Below are 11,919 nucleotides of genomic sequence, written 5' to 3' on the forward strand. Positions count from 1 at the left end.
AAGTATCATTGGTGTCTATATTGTGTGGACTTCTGAGCGATCCTAATATGAAATGATAACCAAAATATTTGATATTATTACAGTATTGCTGTTGGTTACAGAATGTGTCTCTCAAGGGAGTCTTTGCCATTTTTTGTATGCTAATAGCAAGTCTTAACTACTTATAACTTTATACATATAGTGAAAAGAATGGAGTGAAAATTCCCAATATTCAGCAATTCTAGAGAGATTGCGTGCATTCCTTTAGGAAGTCCACAGATCCTTAAAAGCGGCAGTACAGGTGGAAAAGGTGGTGAAGAAAGGATATTGCATGCTTGCCTTCATCAGATGGGGCATCGAGTACAAAAGTAGGCAAAATTATGTCACAGTTCTATAAAACGTTGGTTAGGCCACATTTGGGATCCTGTGTCCAATTCTGGTCACCACACCAGCAGAAGGATATGGAAACTTGCTTGGAAAAAGTACAGAAAAGATTTACCAGGATATCGCCTGGTATGGAGAGTTTTAATTATGAGGGGAGATTGAATAAACTGGGATTGTTCTCCCTGGAAAGATGGAGGCTGAGGGGCGACCTGAAAGAAGTTTATAAAATTATGAGGGATATAGATAGGGTGAACAGCTGGAAGATTTTCCCCAGGGCAGAAATGACAATTTCAATGGGGCACAAGTTCCAGGGAAGGGCGGGAGGGTTCAGTGGAGATGCGTGGGGCAAGTTTTTTACACAGAGGGTGGTGGGGGCCTGGAATGCATTGCCAGGTGAGATGGTTGAGGCAGATATGTTAGCGACACTTAAGACTTATTTAGATAGACACACGAACAGGTGGGGAATAGAGGGATATACAGGCGGTTGGTCTAGATAGGACAATGTGATTGGCACAGGCTCGGAGGGCTGAAGGGCCTGTTCCTGTGCTGTACTGTTCTTTGTTTTTTGTTCTTTGCTTACAGTGTAACAACATCAACTCATATTTATGAAACACCTTTAACATAGTAAAATTTGCCAAGGCTTTTTGGCAGCATTGCCAAAGTGTCGCACTAAGATGATGCATATGGTGATATTAATACAGATGACCAACATTTGGCCAAAGAGGTATATTTTATGGAATGTCTTAAAGAAAAAAAGAGAGGTGGAGGGGGGGTTCGGAAAGGGAATTCCATTATTTACAGCTCTGGCAGCGGAAGGCATATTTGTTGATGGTGGAGCAATTAGAATGGGGCATGTGAGGGTTGAAGGACCACTGATATCACAAGGGGCCAGATGAGCTTCCAATGATAGGGAGAGAAAAGGGCATGGAGGGGTCGGAAAACTGGGATGAGAACTGCAAAATCGAGTCGTTCCTTAACCACATTGAACACCTACAAACATTCAACCCCTCCATCACCAGCGCTCAGTGGCAGCAGTGTGTACTTTCTACAAGATGCACTGCAGCAATTCACCAAACCAAGACAGCATCTTCCAAACCCATGACCACTTCTATCTAGAAGAACAAGGGCAGCAGGTACATGGGAACGCCACCATCTACAAGTACCCCCCCCCCCCCCCCCCTCATCCCCCACAACCCCCCCAAAGCCACTCACCATCCTGACTTGGAAATATATCGCTGTTCCTTCACAGTCACTGAGTCAAAATCCTGGAATTCCCTCCCTAATGGCATTGTGGAGCAACCCACAGAACATGGATGGCAGCGATTCAAGGAGGCAGCTCACCAGCACCGTCTCAAGGGCAACTAGGGATGGGCAATAAATGCTGGCCAGCCAGCGATGCCCATGTCCCACAAATGAATAAAAAAAAATGCCAACATCAGTCAGTGAACACTGAGGATGAGCTACACTTGGCGCCAGTTGGGATAAGGGCAGCGGAATTTTGGGTGGCCTCACGCTTATGAAGATGAGAAGTTAGCTATGAATGTGTTACAATAGTCAAGAAAGGAATTGGTGAGAGTTTCAACAGCAGGGCATCAGAGGCAGGGGTAAAATAAAATGATGTAACTGGAAGTACTCTAACAAATGCATGTACTTCACAGTAACCAGAGGAATATAATAATTAAAACAAGAGAGCGAAAGAAACACAATGGGATATTTTTAGCAAAAGTTTTTATTCTTGCTGATTAAGGTAAGACAGCAAATATAAAAATTACATGCAAATGTCCATCACATTTACACCAAGTTTACCCATAACACAGGAAATGCTTTATATATGTCATTTTCTTATTAGTCAGGATGGAAAAACCCACTTTATATTTAAAAATGTTGTCCAATACCAAACCACCTATCAAGTCAGTCCTTTCTTGTATAAGCAATTTTCTATAATTCTGATTCTATAAAAATCAGAATTCCATATTATAATAAACCACCATGTGTTATATAGTCATTTATATAAAATATGTTCATTCATGTAATCCATATGCTCAAAAAGGTAAGGCAAAATAAGATATGGCCCGCGAAAATGACTTCCTACCAGCCATGATCACCCTCCATTTTAGTCTCTGGAGACTCCCTGTTATTTGTACCTTGTTGGTAGTAGCTAGATAAAGGCGTCAACTTTTCACCAACTCTTGGTCCCTTTTCTAGCAAAACTCTCTGACGTGTTGACCCAGCTAGCGAAAGATTTGGCCTGCTTTGTCCAAATATCTTTATTGCTGTTGGGCCAAGTTTAATAAGAATAATGCTTCCGCCGTGATAGGAATGAGCCCATTCAATCCATAGTGAAGTTTTTTTTGGTCATTTAGGAAAAAGGAAAAAAGTCCCACCCCTCCTGTTGAACTTGGGCTGACTGGCGCATTCCATTCCATCACAGGATGCACGCTGGCGACAATGACTGGTTTCTAACCAAGGAAGGGTTACAAATTCCAGCGCTCCTTTTGTTAGGATAAAAGATGGGAAACATCGCTGACTAATTCAATTTGGACAGTATTCTTGATTTCCAAACAGAGTGGAGTGAACTTTCCCATCCTGTCTACCATGTAGGGAATTGTAGCAGGTGAGGGGTGGACCACGGAAAGGTCTGTTGACCTCGGACGGGATGATCAGGTTTCGGGGCGAGTGTGGTCAGAAAATCCCACCCAATAAAATGTAATTTCAATAAATTATCAGTTTGCTTCCTTTCTTGTGAGGGGACAGACCTGCTCAAGGCTGACTTACTCAATGATGTTGTGACTGGAGAATCAAACTCTTTTCTAACTCTAGCTTCAGCTTTACGCATATGATACGCCAGATATAGAGAAACCCTCCACTTTTAACTATCTCAATGAGATCTGTTTAATCCCATGCTCAGAAAAGTGGTCCTTCCTGCACCAGTAACACCTTGTCCATTTGTCACATTGCAATGATCACATAGTGGCCATTTATACAGAATTAGTTATGCCTTTTGGACTCATGCTAATGGGCAACAGATTAAGGTTGTGTTTTTAAATTATTTCTCGGGATATGGGTTGTCACTGACAACTCTGAGATTTGTTGCCTATCCCTAATTGCCCTCTGAGGAGATGGTGGCGAGTCTTTACCCTGAACTGCAGGAGTGTGTATGGTCCAGGTAATTCCACACTGCTGTTAGAGACTTTGACGCAGCGACAACGAGGATCGCACATTCCCTTGGAATCCTCAAAGCCAGCAGCGATTGTATACCTCCATACTCTAGACTAGCTTTGAACCCTGGATGCCAAAAGTTAAAAAGACAGTGAGGTGACATACTACAGCCCTCAATTTCTTCCCACAGTACTTTTGAAAATGTTACAACTTGAGGCTAATGATCACTGTGGGAATGATATTGGCTGGTGGTATGGAGGTTGATTAATTACACCACTTTCAATACTCAATTGCAATTGCCAACAGATTAACTTGCAGGCCCTAAGTTGAAATTGAAATTTCATCCAATAAGGTTTACTCGCTGGCTGGAATTTCCTATTCCACCCACCATGGGAGTCATAGTGGGAAACATGTAAAAATCTGTTGACCTCGGGCAGGATTTTCTGGTTTTAGAATCATAGAATCCCTACGTTGCAGAAGGAGGCCAACAGCCCATTGCGTCTGCACCGACAACAGTGCCACCTAGGCCCTATCCCCGTAACCCCACAAATTTACCCTCTAACCTACGTATCCCAGGACACTAAGGGGCAATTTAGCATAGCCAATGCACCTAACCTGCACACCTTTGGAGGAAACCGGAGCACGCAGAGGAAACCCATGAAGATACGGGGAGAACATGCAAACTCCACCCAGACAGTGACCCGAGCCAGGAATCGAACCTGGGTCCCTGGAGCTATGAGGCAGCAGTGCTAACCACCGTGCCTTCCCTGTTCTTTGGGTTTTGGGGTGAGCATAGATGGAAAATCCTGCCAACTGGTTTAAAACACACCAGGGAAATACAGGATAAAGAGCACTGAAATTTGCAAGTGAATGAAGTTCACCAAGTGAATGAAGTTCATCAAATGAAGGGACCAAGATAACTCAATGTATGCAGGGAGGAAACTGGCACGAGGACACATTGTCTAACTGTTTCGAAATAGACATTAATAAAAGATTAATGCTGGTGGCCAATTATCAAGCCATCCCTTAATTGGATATTTTACCTGTTCAGAATGGTCAAACATTTCTTTGCCACTTTCTCAGCACATCAATAAGCAACCAATCATTTCCCTCAAAATTCACAGGGCAGGATTTTCCAGCCTCGCTTGCCCTGAAACCGGAAAATCCCTCCTGAGGTCAATGGACCTTTCCATGGTCCACCCCCTTGCCCCTTCTGATTCCTGTGGTGGGCGGGATGGTAAAATTCCGGCCACAGTGTTATATGGGCATCATTATGGGATGAATGAACAAGAGGAAGCTTAACTTTTAGTCCAAAAGTAGGACACACTACTGAAGAAACAACTAGCAGCGTACATGTAGGCAGGTTTATTTTAGATATACAGGGAACAAAAGGAATGCTCTTTTACTGAAACAATATATACAATACAGATTGCCAAACAATGTAGCCAACAATGGAAGTTTCACAGAAACCAGCTAATTGCAACAATGTGTTACCATATTCATAACAGTGATAGACAGGAAACTAAAGTTGAAATTGTCTCGTTTGGTGGTTAACATTGGCGGGGAGCTTCCTGGGAAAGTATTTTTAGAAGCGGCTCCCAGTTTCTTTCGTCTTATTTCAATTTGGTGCTGATTTGAAGCAATTGATTAATCCAATGCATTAGCAACAAGTCAAATTCTGATTAGTGTTAAATTCAACATTACCTCATAACTTAATGCAGACAGGCTATGTGCAATAGCATGCACATTCTCAGGAAGTCAAAATACCTGGAATTGTCTGCCGTAGGCAGCTACTGTGTGGTAACACATTGAATCCAAATCCTTATGCTCTGTTTTGTTCAAGTAATCTTGAAAATAACAAGCCAATTTCAACTTATAGTTTGCTCCAGGACTCTTCACGAGATGTCACATTTCTCTGTTGTAATGTCTGTAACATTTTTAACCCTTGTTGCATTTTTTAAGAGCCTGAGCTGGGCTGGAGCAAAGAACGTCCTTGCAGTTAAAAAGTGAAAGGCATTCGGTTTACAATCGCTCCAAATTTGTTATGTGTTTCTCAAGCACTGGGAAGACAAAATGTCCAGAATCTGGATTTGTATTTATGTATCATTTTATTAAATGTCATTCATCATTGCAAATTGGTGTTGCCGAAATTGTTCTCAACACCAACAGTTCGCAATAATGAATGACATTATTGATTTCAGCAAATCCATGTCATTAAATGGGGTGTGTGTATATATTATGTATGTGGTATTAAAATGCAAACATACACACACAAATATATATATAAAAGTTCACAAGCTTTGCTTCCAACCTCGGCTCAGGCTTCACAATTTCTTGACTATTACTTGTCAATTTTTGGACTGTCTCACTGACAGTCGATGTTGAGTCTCTTGTTGAGCTCCTGCAAGAGAAGCAAAAACAGAGCATCTTTTAATATTTTGGAGTGCATAGGTGTGAACATTGTAGACCTTAAGAATGATTGACATAAGAACATAAAAGCTAGAAGCTGGAGTAGGCCATCTGGTCCCTTGAACCTGCTCCGCCATTCACTAAGTTCATGGCTGATCTTTTCGTGGACTCAGCTCCATTTACCCATCGCTCACCATAACCCTTAATTCCTTTACTGTTCAAAAAAATCTATCTATCTTATAGAGGTCTATAAAATGAGAGCATCACTCAACTAGATAGTCAATATCTCCTAAAGGTAGGGGACTCTAAAATTAGAGCGCATAGATTTAAGATGAGAGGGAAGAGATTAAAAAAGTGTCCAGAGGGGCAATTTTTTCACACAGAGGCTGGTGAATGCCTGGAACAAACTGCCAGAGGTAGTAGTTGAAGTGGGTACAATTTTGCCTTTAGACAGTTACGGGGTATAGAGTGATATGGGCCAAATGCAGGCAATTGGGACTAGCTTCAGGGTTTAAAAAAAAAGGCATCATGGACAAGTTGGGTCGAAGGGCCTGTTTCCATGCTGTAAACCTGTAAGACTCTATCCTTGACTTAAAAACATTCAACAAGATAGTCTCAATTGCTTCATTGGGCAGGGAATTCCACACATTCGCAACCCTTTGGGTGAAGAAGTTCCTCCTCAAGTCAGTCCTAAATCTGCTCCCCCTTATTTGGAGGCCATGGCCTCTAGTTCTAGTTTCATCCACCAGTAGAAACAACCTCCCTGCTTCTATCTTATCTATTCCCTTCATAATTTTATGTTTCTACATATGGTTACACTAACTTAAAACATGCTCTGATTTCTGTTGGCTTTTGCAGCCCAAGAAAATCATTTTTTTTGTATTTTAACCTACCTCACAATACATTCTGGGCTGCAGGAAAATGTTACAAGGATGCAGATCTGTTAACTCAGTATTTTGGCCCATCACATCGAATGCTCCGAAAGGGGAAAATTCCTTTTGGATTGTAAAAGAATATTGATAAATTCACTGATCTAAGTACATATATTTTAATTTTATATAGATTTAGAAACAAAGAAGCAGGAGGAGGCCATTTGGCCCTTCCAGCTTGCTCTGCCATTCATTACGATCATGGCTGATTGTCCAACTCAGTATCCCAATCCTGCTTTCTCCCCATAACCTTTGATCCCATTCTCCACAAGTGCTATAGAAACATAAATATATATAATATAGGTAGGCATGGTTTAAAAGATAGACCACTTTAATAAAAGTTTGGAACTTAAATAAGATTTAATATTTTAAATTTATTCACAGGACAATCCATCACTTTGGCTGGCCCAGTATTTATTACCTGTCCCTAAGAACTCTACATTTCAGAGTCAACTACTTTGCTCTGAATAGGGGATGATATGTAGGCCACAGAGTACTTAAAGACAGTGGGATAACCCCCATGACTTGCATGGGGAATCACTGATTGATCTCCCTATAAGACTCATAGAAAGTAAAGGTTCATCTAGACTCGAAACATCAGCTCTTTTCTCTCCTTACAGATGCTGCCAGATGTCTGAGATTATCCAGCATTTTCTCTTTTGGTCTCACAAGGTCGCTGGTGATTGGTAATTAGCTTACCAGGTGGAGCTTGTATTCTACAAGTCCTACAGGGACGTTAAATCAGTACTTCCCAATGCAAGTCCTGGGGGTTACCACAGATGGCCGAGATCTGGAGTCACATGTAGGCCAAACCAGTTAAGGATGGCAGATTTCCTTCCCTGAAGGACATTAGTCAACCAGATGGATTTTTGCGACAATCGACAGCAATTTCAGATTTTTATTAAATTCAAACTTCATCATCTGCTATGGTGGGATTCAAACCCCGTTCTCCAGATCTTGTCCTGGGTCTCTAGGTTACTAGTTCAGTGACAACACCACTATGCCCCTGTCTCCCCCAGTAATTTGTTAAAAGCTAAAAAATCAATCTTCCACAATAAAAAAAGTCTTCTTCTTAAAAATGAAGTTTTATTTTCTTTTGGGTGTAAAGTTAAATTTAAAAAATCAGACTTGAGAATACAACACATGGGTGTGAGTGTAATAGGCCAGCTCAAGGCATTGGTTCTCTCTCCCTCAAACACCCCAGTGCCTTTTCGGGTCAATGTGCCTAACCAGCACACCTTTCAGACTGTGGGAGGAAACCGGAGCTCCCAGAGGGAACCCACGCAGACATGGGGAGAATGTGCAGATTACACTCAGGTAGTGACCCAAGCCGGGAATTGAACCCGGGTCTGTGGCGCTGTGAGTCAGCAGTGCTAATAATTATGCCACCACGTGGTTGACTCTTAGCCGCCCTCTGACAACTAGGGATGGGCAATAAATGCTGGCCAGCCAGTGACAACAATGTCCCACAAAAGAATTTTAAAAATCTTCCATTTTCGTTTGGGGCTGGGATTTTCCGATGCTGCTAAAAGTGAATGAAATTTTGGCTGGAAGACCATATTTTCCATTCTCGCTCGGATGCCGCTGCTCGGAGAGCAGAGGATCGCAGTCAATGTAAATGATTGAAATTTTACCTTTTCTTACGTCAACAGAAATTCTCACTAAAATTTTAACATGCCAACAGCTGCTTGGTTGATTTTATTGAATAAAATGTACCTCGTGATTGGTGGTTTTCATTCGATCAATGTAGCCATAGAGGAAATTCAGAACCTCGCTGTCATTCACTTCCTCAGCCAAATCAATGGCGTTTCGTCCATTCAGATCCTTTAAGGAGGGAATAGAATGGGTTACACATCTGAGGAGATTCCTCAATCTTCTCCCGTTATCCCTCCCCTTCTCTGTCAAAACTGTTGACCCACATTCCATAGGTACCCTCAATTCTTCACTACCCATGGAACAACGCCCCCAGGCTGGAGAGGGTGTGGGCAAGCTTACGAGGTGTGTGCTAATGTCAAACCCCCATCCTTGCACAACCTGACAGGAGCCGAGTAAAGGTCTCTAGAAGACTGGTGCAAATCTGGTTTATTCACTATGGTTAGAAACTTTATTTTACACCAAATTTGACACATTGCTATGTCTGTTTGTGCGTTCCATAAATTTCTTCACTGTGAATTAATGAAGAACACAAGGTATGATACATTGTTGCTATCATAGAAGAATCGTAGAATCCCTACAGTGGAGAGACCATTTGGTCCATCGGACCTGCACCAACAACAATCCCACCCAGGCCCTATCCCTGCAACTCCTGTTTTTACCCTACTTGTCCCCTTGACACTAAGGGGCAATTTAGCATGGTCAATCCATCTAACCCACACACCTTTGGACTGTGGGAGGAAACTGGAGCACCCGAAGGAAACCCACACATGACATGGGGAAAATGTGAAAACTCCTCACAGACTGTGACCTGAGGCCAGGATTGAACCCAGGTCCTGGTGCTGTGAGGCAGCAGTGCTAACCACTGTGCCACTGTGCTGACCTATGCTTTAAAATCCAAGGGTAGCTTTTCCTCATTCCTCCAATTCTGGCCTCTTGCATATCTCCAATTTTCACTGCTCTATCAATGCCGACTGATATTGTCACTGGACTAGTAATCCAGAGACCCAAGTTAATGGTCTGGGGACCTGGGTTCAAATCCCACCACAGTGGATGGTTAAATGTGAATTCACTAAAAACCTGGAATTAAAAATCTAATAATGACCATTAAATGATTGTTGTAAAAACTCATCTGTTGTCCTTTAGGGAAGGACATCCTCACCTGGGCCTGGCCTACACATGACTCCAGATCCACAGGTTGATTCTTAACTGCCCCCTCAAGAGCAATTAGGGTAATAAATGCTGGCCCAGTTGACGATGCTCACCTCTGATAAAAGAATATAGAAAAATTCTGTTCCTAAACCTCTCAACTTCTCTCCCTCTTTCAATTTGTTTCTTAAAGTTGGCTTCTCTGATAAAGCTTCTGATCATTTCATTATGGCTGAGGGCCAGCTGTCTGTTATCACACCTCTAAAGCACCTCGAGGTGTTTCATGATGTTAAGACATGTTACATAAATACTTTATTGTTGTTACATAACTTGGTCACGGACAAGCAGAAATTGCAAAATCCCAGGCAAGGCACCATTGAAGTATTCCTGGTCGCAATCATAAGACAAGATTTCATCTTTAAAAAAAAATCCAATCAATATTGTATTATGATCCCAATGATTTTCAGTGACAAATTGCTCCCATGGAACCTGTAATCAACTCAATGAGGCCTTTCAGGTTGGCCTCTTGGAGTACGAGCTCCCTGATTGAAGGCATAAATGCCTGCCCAATCGTGGACCCTCACCTGTATCTGAATATGGGAGCGTCAGGTCCATTGGCACTCCTGATTCTGACTGTGTAACTGAAGCACTCTTAGGAGTGGAATAGAGTTTGCAAATAAAGGGAATCTGGTGAAGGGACACTGGCCTCTGAGTTCAGAACTCAATGAAATAAAACATGCTGGGTTGGAGAAAGAGGCAACCACCTTACCTGCACGAACAGCGAAGATCCCATCCTTAGCAAGCACCTCATCCCGTCCAGCAGCTGTTCCTTCCTCAATGTGAGGAACCTCCTGGTGTCAGAGTTCATGTCTGAGCTCTCAAATTCCTTCACTGTTGCAGCGTGAGCCAGCACCATGCAGTGTAATGGGGTCAGAACTTTACAACAAAATGTAGGCGATTATTATTCAAGTTTGCTGGAATCTCTGCACATCAAACGCGTGGGTTTCATCTGAATTTTCAAAAACGCATGCAGTGTGCGATCCATTCAGAGCTACAGAGTGAGATTTTACGGTCTCGCTCGAGCTAGACCAGAAATTCCCTCCTGAGGTCAATGGACATTCCCGTTGTTGGCCCCTCACCCGCTCCGATTCCGAGGCGGGCGAGGCAATAGGGTTCTGGCGACAGTCTCTGAGGTTGGAGCAACCCAATGGGGTGCTTCTGCAGTTCCTGTGCAAGTTATATTCGCTGGAGTTTAGAAAAATGAGAGGGGATCTTATCGAAACATATAAAATTCTAACAGGGTTAGACAGAAAGAATGTTCCCAATGGTGGGGGGAGCCCAGAACTAGGTGTCATAGTTTGAGGATAAGGGGTAAACCTTTTAGAACTGAGGTGAGGGGAAATTTCTGCACCCAGAGGGTGGTGAATGTGTGGAATTCACTCCCACAGAAAGTCTGATTTTTAGAAGAAATTAGATATAACTCTTGGGGCTAAAGGACTCAAGGGATATGGAGGGCAGAAAGGAGATCAGGATATTGAATTCAATGATCAGCCACGATCAAAATGAATAGTGGAGCAGGCTCGAAGGGCCAAATGGCCTACTCCTGCTTTTAGTTTCTATGTTTAGACTTGTTAATCATTTGTGATGTGCACACAATAAAACAGTAAGTAACAGATGAAAGTATAAATCATGAAGGTTTTAAGACAATTTGGTTCTAGTTTCTACATAAGCGCCATATTTTTTGAAATCTTGTTCAAATAGATTTTTCAGACCTCCCAGCATCCCTTCCCCTATGTACCTCTCCTAACCACTGCCACGGTGTGTTTTCTGGCGATGGACACAGCTCACCATTGGCTTTTGGTGGAATCTTCTGGTTCCGCCTATATCAACAATGTTCTATGCAGCTCCCCCACCCTGCTTCCCGGGAAAATAACAAAGGGGAACGCCATCGGCGGAACTGAAAGTTCCTGCTAGCGGATAAGACCGGAAAATCCCACCCAATTTTTGAAAAAGATTTTCCAGTCCCTGCCAAGCGTTTTCATAAAGCGCATATGTGACCTTGACCTAATAAGTATAAATTGTATTGTGTTAAAACATGCTGAACTGCACTTTTATATGCCAGCTAGCTTCTACCATTTGCACATCCGAAGCTAATGGCCAGGATTCTCTGACCTCACCGGCGGCTGGGATTTTCCAGTCCTGCCGCAGTGAATGAAGTTTTGGCTGAGCGCCAAGTTCTCGCCAGCAGCGGTGTCCG

The 11,919-nt window shown here is 42.6% G+C and overlaps 1 long non-coding RNA gene across 1 annotated transcript; it reads right to left on the reverse strand.

Moving 5' to 3' along the window:
* Positions 1-4,872: 4,872 nt before the first annotated feature.
* Positions 4,873-10,666, reverse strand: LOC145359888 (uncharacterized). Its single transcript, XR_013889645.1, has 3 exons — positions 10,432-10,666; positions 8,577-8,684; positions 4,873-5,923 (listed from the first exon to the last, which is right to left on the reverse strand). It is a non-coding gene; the product is annotated as an uncharacterized LOC145359888 (long non-coding RNA).
* Between the last annotated feature and the right edge of the window lie 1,253 nt (positions 10,667-11,919).

This window comes from Carcharhinus amblyrhynchos, chromosome 29 (genome assembly GCF_965287045.1).
Source record: "Carcharhinus amblyrhynchos chromosome 29, sCarAmb.v2.hapA, whole genome shotgun sequence".
In the NCBI taxonomy this organism is placed as follows: Eukaryota; Metazoa; Chordata; class Chondrichthyes; order Carcharhiniformes; family Carcharhinidae; genus Carcharhinus; species Carcharhinus amblyrhynchos.